The following is a 24,249-nucleotide window of genomic DNA, read 5'->3' as shown; positions in this document are numbered from 1 at the left end:
CATGGACGGGAAGAGCAGAAGCGTTTTTTTTTTGTTGTTGTTGTTGTTGTTTTTTAGGGCCACACCTGCAGCATATGTAGGTTCCCAAGCTACAGGTCAAATTGGAGCTATAGCTTCTGGCCTACACTACAGCCACAGCAACGCAGGATCTGAGCTCTGTCTGCGACCTACACCACAGTTCATAGCAATGCCAGATTCTTAACCACTGAGTGAGGCCAGGGATCGAACCTGCATCCTCAGGGATGCTAGTCAGATTCATCAGAAGCTCATTTTTGTCTTTCTCTTTAAGGTTCAAGGAATTAAAAAGTTCTGCTGACTTAAAAGTTCCAAAAATAAAACCTTTAATCTCATAAATTACTCTTATTTTACAAATAATGAAGATCCAGAAAATTAAAGTCACTTGCCAAGGTGACAGAGATCAATAAACTCAGAAGTTCAACAAGGTAAAGACTGCCAACAAGATAGCAACAGAGTATGGAATACAAACTACTACCAAATAAACTGCCTTGCATTATATACTGGAACCTGAGTGGGAAACCAAATACAGTGGAAATACATTCCAGCATATGGTACCTTCCCTGTGCCCCGTCCCCGCACCGCCATCGAATGTTTATCATCTGGCCAGAGAGATTAAACATGCATATAAAGTGATAAATATTTACATTAAGAGTGGCCCAAATAAGTTAACTAAAAAATGTATAGACAAAACACTTAATGATCTAGCTAGTACTATTTACTGACTCTGTGTGCTAAACATTGTGCTACCATACTTTACATAGCTAATCCTCAAACAATTCTACAAGTTTAGGTACTACTACTATACCCAATGAAAAATGAGAAGACACGTTTAAAGAAGCAAACTATTTTGCCCAAAGAGCACCTCAATAAATATTCAACAGTCATAACAGGAGCTCTTGTGTATATGGTTTCAAGTCTTTTGTTATCATATAATCCTTACAACATCCTTACATGGTATTTTACAGAGGACAAAAGTAAAACGATTATTTAAATGGTTTTGAGTAAGCAGTGATGATGACAGTACTTAGAATTAAAAGAAGTAAAAGCTGCAGCACTTCTTGCCAGGCAGGGTGTCAAGAATTTCACGTATGTCACTTTCACTCAATCGTTCCAGTCCGTAAAAGTTATCCTCAGTTTACAGATGTGGAAAACAAGTATAAAGAGGTTAAGCTGCTCCCCAAGGTCATAAATCTAAATGACAAACCCAAGACTCATACCAAGTCTTCATGGCTTCAGGATAGAAGCTCTTCTCTCCTGCCATTACTTTTATTTAGTCTTATCCAATACTAAAAGGAAAGGAAGAAAAATTCTAATGATTATTCTCAGCTTTGAACCTTCATTCACTTGTCCATAGAAATGCTCTCTTTTAAACAATGAAATTCTATGAAAAACACATTTTCAGATCCAAATACCCAACAGCCTCTTTTTGCTTTTTTACGCCTAAAATTTAGCTTTGGCCATAATTATTCCCAGGTACCAATCATTCACCATGTTCCTTTATAAATCTGAGTATTACCCTATTATAATAGTACCTTGCGATATTAAGAAGAGATGGAGGAACAAGAGATCATTTTTTTTAACCAGATGATAAGAAGCTTCCTATATATTATGCAATATTCTCTGAAGTGAAAGGTATTCTGGGAGTTTTTTTGTCCCCACTTCAGTGGGAAAATTCTCCATGTGCTTATATCAAACACAAAGATGAAGGTCTATGGAGACATTCAAAACCACAATTTCACAGTAGGAACTGGTTAAAAGCCAAACAGTATCAAAGATATCAAATGGTAGGTTACTTGAACTGCCCCATTATCACCTTCAACAACTTGGTAATGAAAGATTAAATGCATCCTAAAGGTTAGTCAAGTTTCTGAAAAAGGCACTAAGATAAAAGGTAATTTACAACATTTTCAAACTAACAAGAAATGGATTTTTAAACTTGTAGGATAAAATTACTTGCAATATGGCTTTTCAGTAATATTCTACCAATCAAGAATATATATGAACTAGTTGGAGAATAAGACCAGACTTGATAAGGAACAGAGCCAGTGTAAGAGATAGAAGATAAAGCCAGAATTGACTCTGAATGCTAAACCGAACTGTTTGAATTTTCTCCTGCAAGCAATGGGAGACTATGAGTATCTGAGTTTAAAAAGAACCATTTAAAAAAATTTTTTTTTAGAAAGTTAAAAAGTTAAACCTTCTCTACACTGTAACCAGAGTTGACAGGGAAATCTAAGGAGAGCAGCCAACAGAGACAATGTTTAATACTTTACGCATGGGAGGATAAAGGAAGAAACAGCTTAAGAAAGGAAAAGGGATAATTTTCAAATAATGCTTATAACAAAGGATGATTTGACAGTCTTTGGAGACCAGAAACCAAATATAATTCTAAAATATTGAGCATGACAGTTGAACCTGGAAGAAATTATGGGACCTTAAAATAGGAAAATTCAGAGAATAAGGTTTTTCTCTCTGGGAGAAAGAGAAAGGGGATGAGGAGAATTGGAAAGATGATAAGTTAGTTATAAATTCCATTTTAGAAGTACTGCATTTAAAGTGGGAATTATAAAAAAATTAATAAAGTGGGAATTCTGTCAGGCTGTTAACTGCTAGACAGGGAACCAAGGAGGGCAGACTAGAAATGAAAATTTGTAATTTATATATTTGTATCTTACATTTGTAAAGCTTTTCAGTTTCTATAGTAAATTCATGCACATTATCTTATTTGATCTTCATAAGTGCCCTGAAAGGTAGGCAAGTCAGATATCCCCATTTTCCAGAAGATATGCAAGCACTACAAGTCACAGAGCTAGAAGCAACAGAAGAGGAACTAAACTCCAGATGAGTTAGCCTTTATGTGGATCCATCGGGTTAAGTTAGCTACATCTCTGTAAGATGACAGCATACTGACTACAGGCTTCCTTTTAAAAATCACACAATTACATTATTCTTCTACCTTTAAAATACGATTATAGAAAATTCACCTTTTCTCAACTGCTTCATAAAATGAATTTTAATCTGATAATTAATTTTATTGTTTTACATGTTAACAGACTCCAAGATTACTACAGTGCCAGACTGTGGCAGCATAACATCTACTGCTGTTTCTAAACAACCACACAGCAGAGGTAGTCAAGTGGAGAAATAGAAAATCCAAATGAATTTTCCTATTTGAAAAGTGAAACTAAGCTACCAACACTCCAACTTCCTAGTAACATTTTCTTTTTATTATTTATTTTTGGAGTCTTTTTAGGGCCGCACCCACAGCATATGGAGGTTCCCAGGCTAGGAGTAGAACTGGAGCTGTAGTTACCGGCCTATGCCACAGCCACAGCAATGCGGGATCTGAGCTCTGCTTCAACCTAACACCACAGCTCATGGCAATGCCAGATCCTTAACCTAATGAGCGAGGCCAGGGATCAAACCTGCAGCCTCATGGATACTAGTCAGATTCGTTTCCGCTGAGCCACGAAGGGAACTCCTTTTTTTTCTTTTTTGTTTTCCTAGTAACATTTTTAAAATGTTATTCTCTACTCTGGGCTGCTCCAGTGTCAGTATGTGCTGCCAAAGTGAGCCACATGTCCTATCCTGACAAACTGTTTTAAAAATATTAATGTACAGCTTGAAAAACGAATGCCATAAAATACAATGACTAGATCCTGTCAGATAAATCAGCTATCCCCCGGGATCAAATCTAAGTGCTGAAAATTAGAACCGTAATATCCCTAAACATGTTAATAACTGCCATCACTTCTAACTCCATAATACCTCACATATACCCTCAGCTTCTCCCTCTCACATACCACCTTAAATGATATACACATTATTTCTTTTCCTATGAACTTCTTCATAATCCCCCCGAAGTCAGTGTCTTTAGCTGCCAATCGTTTTACAGAGTACCGCTAGATTAACTCTCCTGAAGCACACCTATTATGACAGTGTCCCTTTTCAAAGGTTTTTGTTGCCTTCTCCCTATTTTAAGTTACTGTTTACTAAGGGTTTACTATGTACCATTCATTCACTGAGCTGAACACCTGGCATGAAACATCTCATTTAATCCTCACAACCACCTCCTTGTTCAGTAGCTAAGATAAGGAACTTGTCCAAAGTCAAAAGCGAAAGGGCCTCAAACTGAAGTTTGCTAGACTCTGGCACTTTAATAACGACTCTGTAGAACACATCTCCAATTCCTTAGCCTGGCATTCATATGGCTCCCCTTGACTTAGACCTATAAAACTCCTCCTACTTTATCTCTCCCTCCCCTATCTTCTGAATCAAACTACAGTTGACCCATGAGCAACATGGCACTGAACTGCACGGGTCCACTTCTACGCAGATTTTTTTTCAATAGTAAATCCTACAGTATTACACATCTGAGGTTGGTTGAATCCACAGATAAGAAGGGCAGACTATAAATTATATTCATATTTTCGATTGGGTGGAAGGGTGCTTCTAACCCCCGAGTTGTTCAAGGGTCAGATGTACTTGCCGCTTCCACACTTCCAGTACAAGCCCTGCAACTTCCCTGTTCCAAAGCTTTTCTTTTTCGGCTGCACTAGTGGTACATGAAAGTTCCCAGGACAGGGACTGAATTCAAGCTGCAGCTGTGACCTATGCCACAGATGTGGCAACACCAGATACTTAACCCACTGCGCCAGGCCAGGGATCGAACCCATGTCACCACGGAGACAATGCTGGATTATTAACCCACTGCACCACAGCAGGAACTCCCCCCCACAGCTCTGACTGTTTCTTATAACCAGAAAAAAAGACCTTTTTGCTCAATTCTTTTATCTGTTAAAAATTCCCTCTTCCAGAGTTCCCATCATGGCTCAGTGGTTAACAAACCTAACTAGTATCCAAGAGAAAGTGGGTTCAATTCCTGGTCTTACTCAGTGGGTTCAGGATCCAGCATTGCCATGAGCTATGGTGTAGGTCGCAGACTCGGCTCAGATCTGACATTGCTACAGCTGCAGCACAGGCAGGCAGCTACAGCTCCGATTCAAGATTCAACCCCTGGCCTGGGAACTTCCATATGCCGCAGGTACAGCCCTAAAAAGACCACCCCCTCCCAAAAAAAACCTTCCTGCATTAAGTATCTTATAAACTCTTCCTTAATTTTGAATCCTCTCATCCACCTCCTACCCTACCCTGCTAGGGTACTTAATCTATGCCTCTGCTATAGCATTTACTTATATATTTCCCTCTTCCCATAAGTTATATTTTACTTTTTAGTGAAATCCCTAATACATCCCTGTACTCTCTGGTAGAAGAATCAATATACTTTTTAATGTACATATTCAAACGAATCATGCAGCCTATCAGTTTTTTGTTGTTGTTTTTTTGTTTGTTTGTTTGTTTTAGTGACATCCCTTCGGGAACCCTTTATTTTCCAGCTCTAAACTGACTGTTTTCTTTTTTGCCCAGATTCACCCACCATCCTTCTCCATCAGCTCCACATCCATAAAGGCTGGCCTCTATGGACTACATTACCCATGCTCTCTTATCCTCCCACTTCCCATGGGTTCAGCCAGGGGGAAGTTCAGCCCATTGGAAAAGAGAGAGTGGCTGAGTCCTTTATTCTGCCAGCATCCTGTGCAGCTGTGTAGTTTGGTAGGTTGTATGTTCCTCTAAGGCCACAGTTCTCACAAAGTGGCCCCTCTCTTACAGCAGTAGCTCTTGTAAACGCCAACAAACACTTTCTCCTTTGCCCTTTTAGGCCCAGGTTTAGCGGTCTGCCTGCTTCTGCTAAACCTAGGATGCTTCACCATTCTTGTCAAACTCCCTTAACCCAACCCATCCATACCTTTGGGAATAGTCCACTATTGAACTCTCTTCCATTACTCAGCTTGATTTTGCCATCTGCTTTCTGCATAGAATCTGACAAAAACATGCTCCAGTGTGAATTTATTCTCTAAGTCATCTTCATTTGTTCATCCTTACCCTACAAAGTTCTCACCTCTTTCCTCTTTATCTATTCCTTTCTTTTGGAGAGACCCACGATAGCTTCCTAAGAAAGGATACATGAGGTAGATTTTTTAAGACCTTGATTTAATTGGTACTAGTACAGATTCCGTCCTCTTTGAGTTACCCTTTTGCATCCTTGCCCCCAACCTTAATTTCTCACAGCTTCTCATGACTTCTGGCTCTGCCTCTTTGCTGTTCTCTCCAAGAAAATATTTATAATGAGAGTGGTCCTTTTCTTCCAAGTAGAGCAGGAAGAAAAAGAAGGTAGCATAAATATGTAAAAATATTCACTTTGGTATAAGGTTTCTGTGTGTCGGTGTAGTGACCAATCATGTCCAGTGTCGGAAACAGTCTAAGAAGACAGACATTATGTACGGCTGATGCTTACATAAATCAGTACAATATTAATGGAGGACAATTTTGCAACTATATCCCAAAGATTTTAAATAAACCTTCACTATCAATTCATTTTTTAGAAGTATATCCTATAAAGTATGTTTAGAACAACTTGGGTATGTTATTCTACTTTTTCAACTGTAAATTTAATAAAATCTAAATATAGATCAAATACTTCTAATTAAAGTTTATCATTCTAAGATGTACCATCAATGTAAAATACACAACAGATTTTGAGGACCCAGTGTGGGTAAAGATGTAAAGCATCTCATTATTTTTTTGTATTTAATACACATAGAGATGGTAATTTTTTATACACTGTGTTAAACTATACTGTTAAAACATATGTCACCTGTTTATTTCGAAAACTTTCAAAGTGGCCATTAGAGCATGAAGCCCTATACAAAATGACATGGAACAAAGGCAAGTGAATAAAGTAAACTTTAGAATGGTATTTATATATATCATCCCATTTTTATAAATGCACATAAAAATGTTTATAAAGTTGTTAACACAAAATCTGGGAACATACATACAATATTGTTTTCATTTAATCTCTGAAAAGTAAGAATAACAGACCTCTCAGATCTTACCTCCTACTAATACTTCTGTACAATTTGGGTACCTTACAAAATATTGATGTGTGTTACTTTTATGATTTGAGGGGGAAAACCACACAGACACTACTTTCTTTGAAAGGGAAAAAAAAAAAATACAAACTTTATTTTTTATTTGTATTTTTTTGGCCACATCCAAGGCATGAAGACATTCTAGGGCCAGAGACTGAATCCACACCACAGCAGGGACCAGAGCCACAGTTGCTGACAGTGCCAGATCCTTAATCTGCTGAGCCACCAGGGAACGCTCCAGAAATTGTAAATTACAACTACCTTCTTCAAGTACATAAAAATTAGCAGAAGCAACAAAGCCCTTTCAAGAGGTCTAGAACCTTTAGGTGAAGAGAAGTATTCAAAATATTATGCCCAAGTCCCTAAACAATTTTATAAACAATGCAACAATAAATAAGAATTTCTAAATAAAGCACTTAAGCTGTCATTAGATCACAGCTTTTCAAAAGTCAGGATTTCCTCTAACACACAAAAATGACTATATTAGATCTTTGAAACTGAGAGTTTACCAAAGGAAGAAGAACATTAGTTTTAAGAAAAATTCCAAAAGGGACCACTAACACTTTACAACATAGTAAGTCAAGTTCACCTTTCGTCATATTAATGATGCACAATGACAAACTCGAAGAATCCAAATCACCAAACTCACATGGCTATTGCTTTGCTTTCTAGATAACTATTTCTATGCCTATTTTATACAGATTTTCTCCTTTCCCTTTAGTCTTAGGTGTCAATCCCTTTAGTCAATTACTTTCCCTAAACATGTGTCACAAGTTGCAGGTCTCTAAAAATACGTTAACAAGACATACCAAATTTTGAACTCAAGTGATTTAAAGCTTACTAGAGGAAAAAAAATACACTCCAAAGGTCAGCAAATTAGTAGATGATTACCTCTACCTAGATGGTTTATTGGTATATAATTCAACAACTGACCATAAAAAAAGGAAAGAAAGAAAGAAAGAAAAAGAATAATTTGCCTTGTCATTGAAGACATACTATATAACCATTTCACAGTTATTAGAACAAGAACATTAACCAAAATTAATATAGAGGGTATTTCAGGACCAGAAGCAGAGTTGTGTCATCAAAAGAGGAAAGGAGAAGAATTTGAGAAGGAAGAAGACTGATGAGGATATAAATGTCACCAAGTTTGAAATCTACTGAACTTTTAGTACCACAGAACTGCTGACTAAGGGTATGAGCAATGTTCTGTTTTAACCAGACAGTCTCAGAAGGTAGGAAAACTTAAGCATAGAAGGCATATTATGCAACAAAAAGTAAGAACAAAAGGTCAATCTTAAAGATTACTGTAGAGAAAACCTACAGTTATAAAGGATTACTAAACTACACATTCATTCAACAATGTAAATACCGATTTGGTATGAAAACTTGGGATAGTCACTGGCAAGAAAAAGCCTGCTAAGGCAGAGTCCTTACCTTTAAGGAATTTAAAGTCTAGTATGGAAAACAGATAAGTAAACAAGCAAACAAAACCCCTATAGGACTGCAATGCTATTTGGTAAGTACTGTACTACAACTGTAGAAAGTGCTACAGGAATTACCTGTAGAGGAAGAGCATTCTTTTTTTTTTTTTTTTTTTTTTTTGTCTTTTTGCCATTTCTTGGGCCGCTCTCGCGGCATATGGAGGTTCCCAGGCTAGGGGTTGAATCGGAGCTATAGCCATGGGCCTACGCCAGAGCCACAGCAACGCGGGATCCGAGCCGCGTCTGCAACCTACACCACAGCTCACGCAATGCCGGATCGTTAACCCACTGAGCAAGGCCAGGGATCGAACCCGCAACCTCATGGTTCCTAGTCGGATTCGTTAACCACTGCACCACAACAGGAACTCCCAGGAAGAGCATTCTATAAATCAATGTATAAATGGGAAAGCAAAATGAGGCCCAAGACAGAGAGGAAAGGCTTCCCTTAAACAAAAGGAAAAAAGTAGGAGTTCCTATTGTGGCTCAATGGAAACAAACCCAACCAGTATCCATGCAGATGTGGGGTTGGTTGATTCCTGGTCTGGCTCATTGGGTTAAAGATTGGGCATTGCCATGAGCTGTGGCATAGGTGGCAGACGCAGCTCAGATCTGGCATGCTGTGGCTCTGGCATAGGCAGGCAGCTATAGCTCTGGCATAGGCAGGCAGCTATAGCTCTGATTCTGCCCCTAGCCTGGGAACTTCCATGTGCCTGCCGCACCTGTGGCTCTTAAAAAGAAGAAAAAAAGGAAAAAAAAAAGTAAACAAACACTAATGCAAGCACAGTGACATGAGTAAAATTAAACAAATGCTTTCTAAACATAAGATTTTAAATCTCCATAATAAAACCCATCTCTGCAAACTGTTATTTTTTTAAGCCTATTTAAGAATGTGTAGTGAAAATGACCCAGTCAAAAAATATCCTAGTGAAACCCTTGAGTTGATAAGAGAAACTGATAAAGCTGAGTAGTACTCGATCTCCCTACATACACATGCTATTTATAAATAGGACAAATTATTCTCCCCGACTTTTTACTATTATTCCAGAGATGAAAAAAACTAATTCAACACATTATAATTACTCATCAATGACTCACTCTATGACAACTGATTCACACAATTCCTATAAAACTGCTTAATCAAATTACTGATGGGAGTTCCCATTGTGGCTCAGCAGTAACAAACCTGACTAGTATCCATGAGGACGTGGGTTCAACTTCTGGCTTTTGTCAGTAAGTTAAGGATCTGGCATTGCCGTAAGTTGTGGTATAGGTCACAGACACAGCTCTGATCTGGCGTTGCTGTTGTTGTGGCATAGGCCAGCGGCTAGAGCTCCCATTCAACTGCTACCCTGGGAATGTCCATATGCCATGGGTAGGGCCTAAAAGGACAAAAATAAAATAAAATAAAAAATTAAATTAAATTAAATTAAAATAAAATAAAATAAAATAAAATATATACATATAGATAATCACACAATCGAGTCAAGCATATTTATTAAAACATAATGCAGTTCATTGCAATTCCATGTAAATGTCACAAACCAGGTTTGTATTCTATCTCTTATATATGCATAAGCATTCATGGAGTGCTTTATCCACACCAGGTATTATGTTAACCATCCTTGATACAGCATCTCAATGAATTCTTGAAATAAGACCCTGAGGGGGATCAGAAACCAAAATGCGACACTTTGGCAAAAGGATTTTTTTGAGCTAAAAGTAATTAAAAATCAATAGGGCATGGCGGGACCTCTCTTCCCTCCCCTATCAGGCTTAAAAAGCTGGGCATAAATTTCCCTTTTTTAAAGGTAACACGCATTTCCATTTCTAAAGGTATCAGAAAGAGAACTCAATCCTGGGAGATAACTTTTATCAATGTAGAGGACACCAATTTAGATCTGCATAACAAACTTTACTAGAATAACCTTTATATTCCATTGGTTCCCCCCACATATTTACCTTCCCACAATTTACACCTCCTAAAAGCCTCTTTTCCTTTGTCTTGTCACGATTCCACAACTTATTGCTCAATCTCCCTGTTTCTTTGGTCTTCAATTCTTTCCTCTGAAGGTCTCTATATGCATACATAATAAACCATTTCTCCTGTTAACCCGTCTTTTGTCAGTTTAATTTGCAGGGCCCCAGACAGTGAACCTCAGAGGGAGGAGAAAGATAGTTCCTCCCCTACAGCCCTCTGAATCAGGCAATATTACAACCCCCATTATGCAGATAAGGAATCAGACTCACAGGTTAACCTGCCCAGAGCCAAGAAGGTATTTCAAGTCAGGAAGGTATTTCAACACAAGTCTAACTCTTGTTAACTATGTCTATCTGCTTTTCTATGGGTTCTATGAGCCCATAGAAAAGCAGGAAAAAGCCACTAGCAAAATCATCTGTTGGTGTTTATATCTTTTGTAAATAAAGTTAACCAAGAACACGTGAAAGTTAGACCACCTCCCGCCTCCCTCCCATTGACCATCAAACACATTTACAGCCAACATAGGATAAATGGAATTGTTTTGAATCTCAAATCCTTTCAGGTTACAGGAGGGACTAGGTTAGAGTCTTTGGAATGAAACTCACAAGTAAGGCTAAGGTTTAAACAAGTGAATGATTAAAAAGTACAAATTGGTAACATGCATCTAACCACATTAAGAAGCAAGATACTGAAATAAAAAGACATAGCCCCTGCTCTTAAGAAGCTTACAATTTACAGGTTCAAAGTTCTTCACTTTATTCCAAGCACAACTTAAATACTAAGTTAGATAGTTTTCCTTAGAAAGAGTCTAATCTTACCAAAAAGACAGTGTTAAACACGATAAGTCAGGTTAAAATACAAAGTAGAAAAAGCCAAGGGCTTTGGACTCAAATAAACTGAATTCGAATCCTCGCTATCACTTTCAACAGCACCTGGATAAAATAATCTCACTGAGCCTGTTCCATCACAAAGTTGTTAATATTTAGAACCATATACAAAGGATACAGCGTACTGCATAACACATTAACAGATGGGGCAAGGGATGTTATGGGTAGGAGGTAGGGGAAGGCAAAAAGTACTGTGATTTAACCAAAACAACAACTATTCTCACTATAAAATTTAAGAATAAAAGATAAAGTGTAAAGTATAAAAGGGTAAGATAAAAAAGGAACATTGTGCCTTTAAGAAACCTACAAAGAATAATCAAATTTCCTTTCATATGTGCTTAGGTATCTATTAATCATTCAAGCGTTATTTTGAAAAATACCTTCAGGTTACTTGTATAGTCCCCAGATGAATCCCCTGGGTCAAAGGTTTCAATCTGGGTTTCATGATCTAACTTCTATAATTCCCTGATGCACAACAATATGTGTGTTTCAGGGGAAGGGCAAACGACTGTAAGATTCACAAAAGATTAATAGACAATTTACTAGTATTTATACAGTCTAGTATTTATACAGTAGAATTTATGCAGTTTTCTTTTCTTTTTGTTTTAGGGCCGCGCCTGCGGCATCCAGAAGTTCCCAGGCTGGAGGTCGAATCAGAGTTACAGCTGTTGGCCTGCACCACAGCCACAGCAACACCAGATCTCAGCAGCTTCTGTGACCTACACCACAGCTCATGGCAACGCCGGATCCTTAATATAATGAGTGAGGCCAGGGATTGAACCTATCTCCCCAAGGATACTAGTCAGGTTCATTATACCACTGAACCACAATGGGAACTCCCTGTTTTCAATGAGAGGCAATTTGAAGAAACTTAATAGTTTGCTGCGGGAAATGCATATTAGTAAAATGAATCACACTGAAAGAGATATGGCATTATCTAGTAAGTTGACCATGCCCATATCCAGTAATTTCATTCCTAATTATACACATTAGATGAGCGATGTCCAATGGAATTTTCTGCAACAATGAAAATAAATGTTCTGTATCTGTACCATACAGTAATAGCATAGCGACTGGCCATATATGGCTATCAGACACCTGAAGTATGGCCACTGCAACTGAAGAACTGAACTGTTCACTTTAGTTAGCCATATGAAGCTAGTGGCTACCATACTAGACAACACAGACCTAGAGAAACATGTACCTAACACACTTTGATAAACCAAACTACAGGAATATTCATGGTAACATTACTCATAATAACCAACACCTAGAAACAGCTCACAGGTCCACCAATAGTAATACAACTAAATAAATTGTGGTATATTGGGTTTTTTTTTTTGGCTACACTGTTATAATTCTACATTATAAAATACAATCCTAAAATCATTTGCATATTATTTAAGCAATTCTGTGATTCTGTTCCAGTTTCAAACAATTAATAGATTTTAATACAAACTAATCTCTAATGGACTATCCATTCTTATTTCAAAGTCAAACCCCTGGGGGCAGTGACTTCATCTAATGCTTCTCTATATCCTGCCCAAAGTCTTCACATTGTAAATATTCAGTATTTACCTATAATCTTCTGAATAAACTAGTTAGGAAATTTGAGAGAGACAAAAGTGTGCAAAAATAAGGGATGATCAGGGAGTTCCCGCTGTGGCTCAGTGGTTAACAAACACGACTAGTAACCATGAGGTTGTAGGTTCTATCCCTGGCATTGCTCAATGGGTTAAGGATCTGATGTTGCTGTGAGCTGCGGTGTGGGCTGGCAGCTACAGCTCCGATTTGACCCCTAGCCTGTGACCCTCCATATGCCTCAGGTGTGGCCCTAAAAGACAAAAGAGAAAAAAAAAATGATGACTATTTATAGAACAAAGAAAAAACAACTCCCACATAAATATACAGATAGTGTAAAGTAGGATTTTCAAAATCTGCTAAAAAACAGCAGTTTTCTTTCACATTAGGTATAATACAATTATATTCTAAGCTCTAATTGTATTTAACAATAATATAAAGATTTTTTATTAAAATTTGATAAGACTTTGCAATAGCTTCTGTTTACACTGTAGGGAAGGGGAAAATAGAGTTATGTGGGACAAGAAAACTAGATTTCTGGGCGTTCAGAGGCAGGTAATAACAGTTAACAAACCAGGCAATGGTGCAATGAAAAGAGTACTGAAAAGGTTATGAATCTGGTATGTGAGAGGCAATCCCAGTCCAGCCACTAACTACTGGGGCAAAATTATTTCAGCAGCCACCTATGTGGCATCTCTGCCTTTGATCTGTGAAGGAGCACAGATTTTTTTTTTTTTTTTTTGGAGAGGAGAAGGAAGTTAATCTCAAATCCAGCTCAATCTTAACAGAAATATAGAAAGAAAAACAACTTTCTGAAGCTTCCCTTATATTCCAAACACTACACAAAAATGAGTACCTAAATATAGGTCCTGTTTAAATGCATCCAAATCCTAGCAGGGCCCTCAGTTTCATTCACTCACAAGAGGAATCAATTAATTTAAATTAACGAAGTCTTAAAGGTACTTTCAAAGCACACAAAATAGCAAACCTACTTCTTAGGTCAAATCAAAATAATGCATTTTAAGTGGTAGCATCAACATTTTTTGTGATAATGTAAAATCCTCACAACATGAAATTATTGTTCAACACAAATTTTCAATTTTTTTCATTTGAAGTTTCTGATACTGTTGTGAAGCCAAATAGCTCTAACTTACACCCAAAAAAAGCATAAATCAAAAGACAATTGAGGAGTTCCTGTTGTGACCCAGCAGTAAAAAGGGACTAGTATCCATGAGGACTAGGTTTTGATCCTTGGCCTCGTTCAGTGGGTTAAGAATCCCTGGCTTCCCTCATCATTGCCATGAGCAGTGGTGTAGGTTGAAGACATGGCTCAGATCTGGCGTTGCTGTGGCCATGGCACAGGCCAGCAGCTACAGCTCCAATTCGACCCCTAGCCTGGGAACTTCCATATGCCATGGGTGCAGGCCTAAAAAGACAAAAGAAGGAGACAATTTAGGAGTTCCCTTGTGGTGCAGCAGGTTACGGATCCTGCATTGTCACTGCAGCAGCAATTTAGCTATAAACATAAACACAATTATAAGTTATGATGTTTGGAACAACTAATCAGATATATTAGACACTGTAAAATACCATAAAACAGTAAGGTGGGTGAAACAAATACTTATTAAGTATTTACTACGTGTTAGAATGTTTTGCTCAGAGCCTTCCATAGCTTAACTTTTCAATCATCTTCTGAGGTGGACACACATTAAAGATAAGGAAAATGAGGGCTTGGCTGGGCATTACAGCATGAATGGAATGGAAGCATGGAATACCCTTCCAACTCAGCTGACCCTTAGGGTCTTTCTTCTACATTACCACAAGTATTTTCATTTCTCCTGCCAACTTTTTGCCCCAAACCAAAGTAGGCAAAGTAAGCCCAAAGACCAAATCAGGCATACCTTGTTTTTATAAAGTTTTACTGGAACACAGCCGCATTGATTTGTTTGGCTGTCTGCACTGTAACAGCAGAGTACCTGCAACATTTACTATCTGGCCCTTTACAGAAATTTGTCAACCCCTGTCTAAAGGGATCAAAAATGTCAAGAACCTCAGAGGCCACAAAACTTCAATGTTTAGGATCTTTGAGACAACTATTAACCTAAAACTTTTTAATTATATGAGAGATATTGCTTGAACTTTTATAATGGGTAAATCTATGATAAGCCCAAATTTATAAAAATGATAAAATTACACAGCTTGATTATAAGGCTACTGAAATCTTATTCTTTACAATTAAACTGTCTTCTATAGTCTGAACTGATGGAGGAAACACTTCACAATTAAAATATTAAAATACGCCTAATAAGCATGTACCTTTTTACTATGAACCCACATTTTTCATGAAAGACTACCCTCTGTATAGCAAAACAGAACCTAGCTTTTTCTTACAAGTACTTGATTCTATATTTCATTTCACACTTTGCTTTTAATACATTCAATACATTATACTTGGACCAAGCCAAACATTTTTACTTATGTGATTACTCAAAGGTCCATCGTTGATTTTCTGGTGTTAAGGAAAGAGCCTGTTTTTTTGGTTTTAATATTCTCACTGTTTCACTAAAAGTAAAAATTTCCTAATTAAATCATTTTATCTTCACTCAAAATATATTTCACTGTCCAAATACCTTTAAACAACTGCCTAAATTAAACCAGCATGAGCAATGCTTGGTTACAGTGTTACAAAAAATATTTTCTTTCTTCATCTAGTAATACTAAACAACAGTCCTCTAGTGGTACAGTTACCACCTCCAGTATAGGTAGGTCAAGAAAACTTAAGTCCTACCAACATGTAAAATTTACACAATTGTTAATGAATACCTTGATTCCTCTGACTTTATAAACACTTGGGTTCACAAAATCTAATATTCTGTTTCCCGGTTTATTTTAAAGAAAAAATGTTAAATGTCAAAGAAAAAGAACCCAAAATAATTTTTAGTTTGCAACAACTCTGAAATTATTCCCATAAACATATAAGGCTGCCCTCAATATTGAAAATTAATCAGTGCAATTCACTGTATTAACAGATTAAAGGAAAAAATCCACATGGTCACCTCAATAGATGCAGAAAACATCCATTCATGATTTTTAAAACAAAGCAAAAAACAAAACCTTAAACCTTCAGAAACCTCAGTACAGAGGAAACTTTCTTAATCTGATTTAGAGAATCTACAAAATGTCTTACATATAACATTATATTTTACAGGTGAATGCTTTAAGATTGTAAACAAGGCAAGAGTATTTCTTTTCAACACTCCTATTCAACAATTCACTGGAACTCCTATCCACTGCAAAAAAAAAAGTCAAGAAAAATAAGACATACAGATTAGAAACATTTCTGTATTCCTAGATGACATGAACTTCTCCTCAGAAAAATCCCAAGAAATCTACAAGAAAAAGCTCCTAGAAGTAATAAGTGAGTTTAGTAAAAACTCAGGATACAAAGTCAATATAATACAAAAATCAACTGTATTTCTACATACTAGTAATGATCAATTGGAAACCTAAGTTTTTAAAAATGACAATTTACAACAGGACTAAAACTCAAAGACCTGGGTTTAGATCTAATAAAATATTTGCAGGATCTATATGCTGAAAACTAGGAAACACTCATGAAAGAAATCAAAGACCTAAACAAATACGGAGAGGTATCAGGTTCATAGACTGGAAAATTCTATCTGATTAAGATGTCAATTATTAAGTTAATCTAATGAAACACAATCTCAGGATTGTGATCCTAGGAAGTTTTCTTTTCTTTTCTTTTTTTTTTGGATATTCACAAGCTGATTCTAAAATTTAGGAAGAAGAACTAGCTAAAACAATTTTGAAAGGAAAAAAAAAAAGTTGGAGAACTCACATTACCTGATTTCAAGACTTAATTTTAAAGCTATAGTAATTAAGACACTGTGACATTGGCCAAAAAAAAAAAAAAAGACGAATAGATCAATGGAACACAAGAGTCTAGAGTCTAAAGATAGGCCCACAAAAATGCAGACAAATAGTTTTTGACCAAGAGACAAAGGCAATTCAAGGAATTGTCTTTTCAACAAATAAATGGTCATGAAACAACTGGATAAATGAAACTCAACCTAAACCTATCTTAACACAAAAATTAACTCAAAGTGTAACATAGATCTAAATGTAAAATATAAAATTTGTAGAAGAAAACACAGAAGAAAGTCTTTGTGACTGGTGGGTTAGGCAGAGTTCTTATATATAATACTGATACTACGATCCATAAAATAAAATACTGGTACTCTGCACTTCTTTAAAATTTAAAACTTCTGTACTTCAAAAGACACTGTTAAGGAGGATGAAAAAGGCAAGCCACAGACTGGGAGAAAACCTCTGCAAATCACCTACCTGACAAAGAACTCTCAAAACCGGACAATAAAAAAAACCCTCGATTTGAAAGTGGGAAAAGAGGGAGTTCCTGTCGTGGCGCAGGGGAAACAATCAACTAGGAACCATGAGGTTTCGGGTTCGATCCCCGGCCTCGCTCAGTGGGTTAAGGATCCGGCGTTGCCATAAGCTGTGGTGTAGGTCGCAGATGTGGCTCAGATTTGGCGTTGCTGTGGCTGTGGTGAAGGCCTGTGGCTACAGCTCCGATTAGACCCCTAGCCTGGGAACCTCCATATGCCGAGGGTGCAGCCCTAAAAACACAAAAGATACACACACAAAAAAAGTGGTAAAAGAGAGTGGGTAAGCAATGAGATCATGCTGTATAGCACAAGGAACTATATCTAGTCACTTGCAATAGAATATGATGGAGAACAATGTAAGAATATGTACATACATGTATGACTGCGTCACTTTGCTGTACAGTAGAAATTGACAGAACACTGTAAATCAACTATAACGGAAAAAATAAAAATCATAAAAAAAAAGTGGAAAAGATGTGGACACTCCACCAAAGAAGATGCAGAGATGGCAAATAAGCATAGAAAAGACGATCATCATTATTCGTGAGAAAAATGTAAATAAAAACCACAACAAAACACTGCAACATACCTATTAGAAAGACTAAAATTAAAAAGACATATCATACCAAGTGCTGATGAGGACGTAAGGTAGATGGAACACTCATACAATGCCAGCGGGAATACAAAATGATTCAGCCTCTTTGGAAAACACTTTTACAGTGTGTAGTTTCCTAAGCTGCTGCAAACAAATTACTACAAATTTAGTAGCTTAAAACAAAACAAATTGTACAGTTCTGAAGGTTAAATATCTGATATAGGTCTCCCTGGGCTAAAATCAAGATGCTGGCAGTGCTGTATTCTTTTCCAGGAGTTAGTTCTAAAGGGTTAATCCATTTCCCTGCCTTTTCCAGCTTCTAGAGACCACCACTTTCCTTAGCTTATGCCCCTACTTCTCCAACCTCAAAACCAAGAACTCTCTGGCCCTGCTTTCATTGTTATATCTTTCTGACTCTACTACTTCTCTTTCCTTCTTAAGACCTTGGGATACACTGGCCATAGCACCTGGATAATCCCAGAATAAACTCTATTTTAATAAAGTCAGTTGATCAATTACATCTGCAACTTAATTCACCTTTGCCACATAAACTAATTTATTCACAGGTTTGAGGGATTAGAACATCTCTGTGGACCATTATTCCACCTATCACAGTTCTTGTTTTTTTTTTTTTTTTTTTTTTTGACTGCACCCATGGCAAATGGAAGTTCCCAGGCCAGGGATCAAATCTGTGTTAAAGCAACAACCCTGGAGTTCCCATTGTGGCGCAGTGATTAACGAATCCAACTAGGAATCATGAGGTTGCAGGTTCAATCCCTGGCCTTGCTCAGTGGGTTAACGATCCGGCATTGCCGTGAGCTGTGGTGTGGTCACAGATGCGGTCGGATCCTGCATTGCTGTGGCTCTGGTGTAGGCTGGGCAGCTACAGCTCCGATTAGACGCCTAGCTTGGGAACCTCCATATGCCTCGGGAGCGGCCCTAGAAATAGGCAAAAAGACAAAAAAAAAAAAAAAAAAAAAAAGCAACAACCCGAACCGAATCCTTAACCTGCTTTGCCACATGAGAACTCCTCTAGCACGTTTTTTGTTTTGTTTTTTAAATAAAGTTAAACATACACTTCCCACATGAGCCAGAAATTTCACTCGTAGGTGCTTACCCAAGAAAAATGAAAACCTGTTGGCAAAGATTTATAGCAGCTTTATTCATAGTCCAAACAAACAACTCAAATGTCTTTCAACTGTAGATGGAGAAACAAACTGTGATACATCCACACATTGGAATACTACATTCATCAATAAAATGGAAGGAACTGCTGGTATACTCAACGACATGGATGAACACTCAAATGTACTACGCTATATGAAAGAAACCAGACTCAAAAGGCTAAATGTTCTAATGATTCCATTATCTGATATTCTAGAAAAGACAAGCTACTGGTAAAGACAACAATCATTAGTTTCCAGGGATCAAGGGTCGGGGAAGAGGTGACTACAAAAAAGAGTAGCTCAGAGGAATTTCAGGCACTGGAACTGTTATGTGTCTTGATTTGGATAATTGAACAGCTTTGCGCATTTGTCAAAACAATTGTACAACAAAAAGTTAACCTCATTTCACAAAGTTAAGACTGTTGTGAAAGAAAGAAAATAAAAATACCTTTCTCACCCATCAGATTGGCACAAATTAAATCTGATATTGCCAATCTGACAATTGCAAGTGTGGACAAGGATGACTCATATACTGTTGGCAGGAATGTAAACTGTTACAACTTTTTAGAGGGTAATTTGGCTGCAGCTAGTAAAGGTGAGAATGTACATCGACCTATGACCCAGAAAGTCATTCTGGAGAAAACTTCACAAAAGTGTTGAAGGATGCATGCACAAGGATGTTCATTAAACAATGTTTGAAACATTGAAAAACTGAAAACAGCCCTTCAGTAGGGAAATGAATTAATTGTGGTTAGTGGTTATTTTTAAAAGAAAGGGGGAAAATGAGTAAGGGTAATTTAATTGGTTTATTTAACAACAGTATATAGTGAAAAGAACACTGTACTTAGAATCTGAAGGCAAGCATTTTAGCATTTAGTTCCAACTCTGCCACTTAACTAGTCGGTGTATAAACCTGTTTCCTTTTCCTGGAAAACGAAGAGGTCAGATGATACAAACACTAAAATTACTTCCAACTCAACAAATGATGTATAAAGTAGACCAAATTTCTTGGTACGTCTGTAATACGCTTCTTAATCAAGATAATAATAACTCAGAAAAAGCATGTAAACTCCTAAACTCATTCTACTGATTGGGTAACCCTCAGGTAAAAATTATATATTCTTTCACATTTTAACATTCTAAAACAAGTTAATATTACTGAGTTCATCCTGTCAAGTTAAGATCTGTCTGGCCAAAAGTCAATCAAATACATGGTAAGATTTACTTGATTTTGTTTTACCAAAGATAAAATGATGAATTGCTTTCTGTATTTTTTGCCTATTTCATCTATAAAATTCTTAATTTAATAGCTTCCACCTGTTACAGTAGTTTAAAGAGCCTTTTAAAACTTGTAATAAGCCAAGTCCACAGGGATCAAGTAAAAAATTAGTTTATAATCCAAAAAAGCTCACTTAACAATTTTATTACCTCAATACTCATACTTCAAAGACACCAATAACCAGCCTGTCATTTGTTCCTATTGCAGAATTTAATAGCTTATTAACTTCTGGTATAATCTAAACATAATTAGAAGCTATCATTAACACATAAGACTTTAAAAAAAAATCAGAAATCGTGACACCTCTCACCTTATTAAAATCAAAATTCCAAAACTCTTGTTCTTAAGGGCTTTCCAAATCTAAATTCTCACAACTCTAAACGAGTGCGGAGATAAAACACACACTATGTACTGCTTCCAAAAACCTCCTAGCTACCAGATTTTAATTTGAGCGCCAACTGCCTTTCGACCGAAACCTAAATTCCGGACACCTTACTGTATGTCAATCAACTAACGAGAAGGTGAGCTATTATTAATAGGAAATTACATAATTTGCACCAAAGATTGTTTAAAGCGCCTTCCATTAAAAGCAGCTTATAACAAGTGAGGGCTTCGAAGTTCACCTTGCAAACTTACAGCAAATTATCGGAAACCATAAACGAGATTTGGCTCTTCTTTAAAAGTGGTTACAAGGAAGTAGAAATTGTTTGTTTATTTGTTTAAAGAATGCAACCAGCAGCCGAATACCAGGGGCTGAGTCAGGCAGAGGAACGCCGACTACATTCCGTCTTCTAAAGGAAAATGTTCTTCGCCCGCCGATTTCCCCGACCCGGCCTGGAGGGAGTCCCGGGAGTCGCGAACTCGGGGGCGGGGGCGCAGAGAGCAGGGGCCTCCCTCCAACTCTGGCTGGGCGGGCAAAGTCCCCGCCGAGGTGGGTCGTTCGCCAAGGCAGAGGGAGCGGGCACGGCCAGACAGCGTACCTCCGAGGGACAAAGGTTGGGCTCACGCCCTCTGCGGCCGGCCGGCTAGCGCTGCCTGGAGCAGCCCGTGAAGAGCCCCGGGTCCCGCCCGGGCCCAGAGGAGGGGGAGGGGGCGAGCCCGGCCGCCCCCTCCCCCGCCGCTCGCGGGGACCTGTTGATTAAGACCTCAACACGGAACCGCTGCCGGACGCCACTTACCTCCGCGCCCCAGTGGCCGCCGCCGCTCCTCCCGCCCCAGCCGCTCCTCAACGCTGCAGAAACGACAGCTCCCCAGCTGCACTTAAAATACCGGATAAAGAATCCAGAAAGTCGCGTTTCCCCACCTCACAATCCTTAGTCCCCGCCCCCGCCCCACCGCCAGTCGCCGCCGTCGCTGCCGCGGCCTCCAGCGACTCCACCTCGAGACCGCGCGAGACCAGCCCCCGCGGCAGCCGCGAGACCGCGCACGCGCCCCCGGGACTCTGGCGCAGCGGGCGCGCCTATCCCAGTGGCTCCCCGGCACGCCCGCCTGCGGTCAGGCAGGGAGGCTGGCGCGGTTTGCCCAATCCCGAGCCGGCGCGGAGAGACGGCCCGCTTATTGGCCCGCTCCGTAGCTCTGAGCGGCCGGTCGCGCGCGCACTCGCGCGCCTCTCAGTGGAAAACGCGAAGTGCTTCGGGCTCTCAGGCGCTAGGGAACCACTTTGGGTTTGAGCCCGCGGGCCAGGTTATGCGAGGACGTGAGGTTTCCCTAAGACGCAATGGGAGTGAACTAACGCTCCACAGACCTTTTCTCTCTCCCTAAATGTCCGTCGGCTCCTGACGGATAACTAATTCCCTTGAGGCGACTCCTCATGTCCTGTGAAGCATGTCCCACGATCTAACATTTGTTTAAAGAGTAGAACCATGGCTTACGTGAACACGGGTATGTGTGGGGTCTCACGAAAGAATTCTCTGCCACCACGGAAGACTCCACAAAGCTAGCAGCTCGGACCGAGTTCTGAAAGCCAGGCAGGAAGGGTGCCAAGCGCCACAGCTGTTTTCACAAAACGCGGGTACCTGGGTCAACCCACATCCAGTGTAAGAAAATCCAAATAGTCTCCAGGATTCCCTAGAAACTGGTACCCACATCCAATGAGGAGGAAAGAAAAAAAATGTTAGTGTGTGTGCTTTATGGGTGTGTAAAGAGAGGCCCATTTCCTTTCTAAGTTCTTAAATGCATAAAATAAGTAATTCCAGAAGCTTCCTTTAGCTCCGCAATGAGTTTTTTCCCCCTCTACCTCAGGGTTTCCACCCTCGGTGCTATTGACATTTGGACCAAGTAATTCTTTGTTGTGGAGACTGACCTGTGCAATTTAGGATGCTTAGCAGCATCGCTGGTCTCTACCCATCAGGTACCAATAGCACCACTAGCCCCTAGTGACCATCAAAAATGTCTCTAGCCTTTGTCAAAGATTCCCTTGAAGGACAAACTCACTTCCAGTTGAGAACCGCTGATTTAGCTTTTCAAAGAAATGCCATTGAGGAAAAAAGACAGCGTTTTGTGTTTTTTTTTTTTTCCGCATTTTTCCAGAGCATTTTTTAGAAGAATTTTTTTCTTTCTTTTTTTTTTTTTTTTTTTTTTTTTGTCTTTTTGCCATTTCTTGGGCCGCTCCCGCCACATATGGAGATTCCCAGGCTAGGGGTCGAATCGGAGCTGTAGCCGCCGGCCTACACCAGAGCCCACAACACTGGATCCGAGCCGCATCTACAAGCCTACACCACAGCTCACGGCAACGCCAGATCCTTAACCCACAGAGCAAGGGCAGGGATCGAACTCCCAACCTCATGGTTCCTAGTCGGATTCGTTAACCACTGCACCACGACGGGAACTCCCTCTTTTTTCTTTTTTTTAAGGTCCACACCCATGGCATATGGAAGTTCCCAGGCTATTAGTCAAATCAGAGCTATAGCTGCATGTCCGTGATCTACAACACAGCTCATGGCCACACAGGATCGTTAACCCACTGAGGAAGGCCAGGGATCAAACCCAAATCTTCATGGATACTAGTCGGTTTTGTTACCGCTGAGCCATGATGGGAACTCCCAGATTATAAACTCTTTTAAATCAAGTAAAAGTAAATAGTTCGAAGCTGGTGCCAGCGCCTGACTAACCAAGTACTTGAATGCAAGCTTTCAGGCCTCATGGTCCCTGGATAATACTTGAAGCAAATGCAAGAAGGTAGAACAGCAAACAGGAGTATCCCAAGCCTTGTGACCTTAGTTCAGGGCACAGAAGAGCTGAGAACAATTTGCCAACGATAAAAATGTATTTTTATTTATTTTCTCTTTGAAGTCTGTAATAGGAGATGAATACACCTAGGATCATGGTAAAATGTGTGAACTAGCTGTTTGTTTGTTTGTTTGTTTTTAACTCTTAAAAAAATATATGGGGAGTTCTCATCGTGGCTCAATGGTTAACAAATCCGACTAGGAATCATGAGGTTGAGGGTTCAATTCCTGGCCTCGCTCAGTGGGTTAAGGATCCAGTGTCACTGTGAGCTGCGGTGTAGGTTGCAGAAGCCCTATGGATAAAAACCTAAGTTTACGAATTGAAAATCTTACAGTTTTGTATATAGTTCTCTACTTCCTTTAAAATCCACAGTCATAATAATAAAAATGTAAGAAATTAGATTGGCATGGATTAAATGCTCAATGATTAGTAGTAGCCTTTATTTCTGCCACATGGAAGACACTGCTTTGTTTTCCCTTCCTTTGATTGTTATTTCTTGAGCTGTGCTTGTTTTCTAGTTTAGTACTTTGTATTTATCTGGCAAAGGAAAAAAAGATGCAGTCAGTTCAAGTCATTCAAAAGGTCTGAAATACAGAATATTTTTTTAATGCTAAAAT

At 38.8% G+C, this 24,249-nt stretch overlaps 1 protein-coding gene across 5 annotated transcripts in view; it reads right to left on the bottom strand.

Moving 5' to 3' along the window:
- Window positions 1-21,841, bottom strand: part of MPP5 (membrane palmitoylated protein 5) — a 100,400-nt gene extending 78,559 nt beyond the window's left edge. The window contains exon 1 of one of the 5 annotated variants that reach the window (XM_005656336.3): window positions 21,583-21,841. The gene's annotated coding sequence lies outside the window, so the exon portion shown is untranslated. Of the gene's footprint in view, window positions 1-9,677; window positions 9,839-21,040; window positions 21,333-21,582 lie in introns of those variants that run through there. The other 4 variants (XM_003356738.5, XM_013989105.2, XM_021099389.1 and 1 more) reach the window with 4 other exon arrangements.

This window comes from Sus scrofa, chromosome 7, assembly GCF_000003025.6.
Source record: "Sus scrofa isolate TJ Tabasco breed Duroc chromosome 7, Sscrofa11.1, whole genome shotgun sequence".
Classification (NCBI taxonomy): Eukaryota; Metazoa; Chordata; class Mammalia; order Artiodactyla; family Suidae; genus Sus; species Sus scrofa.
The sequence above is the reverse complement of the archived record's forward strand: the minus strand, read 5'-3'. Positions and strand labels throughout refer to the sequence as shown.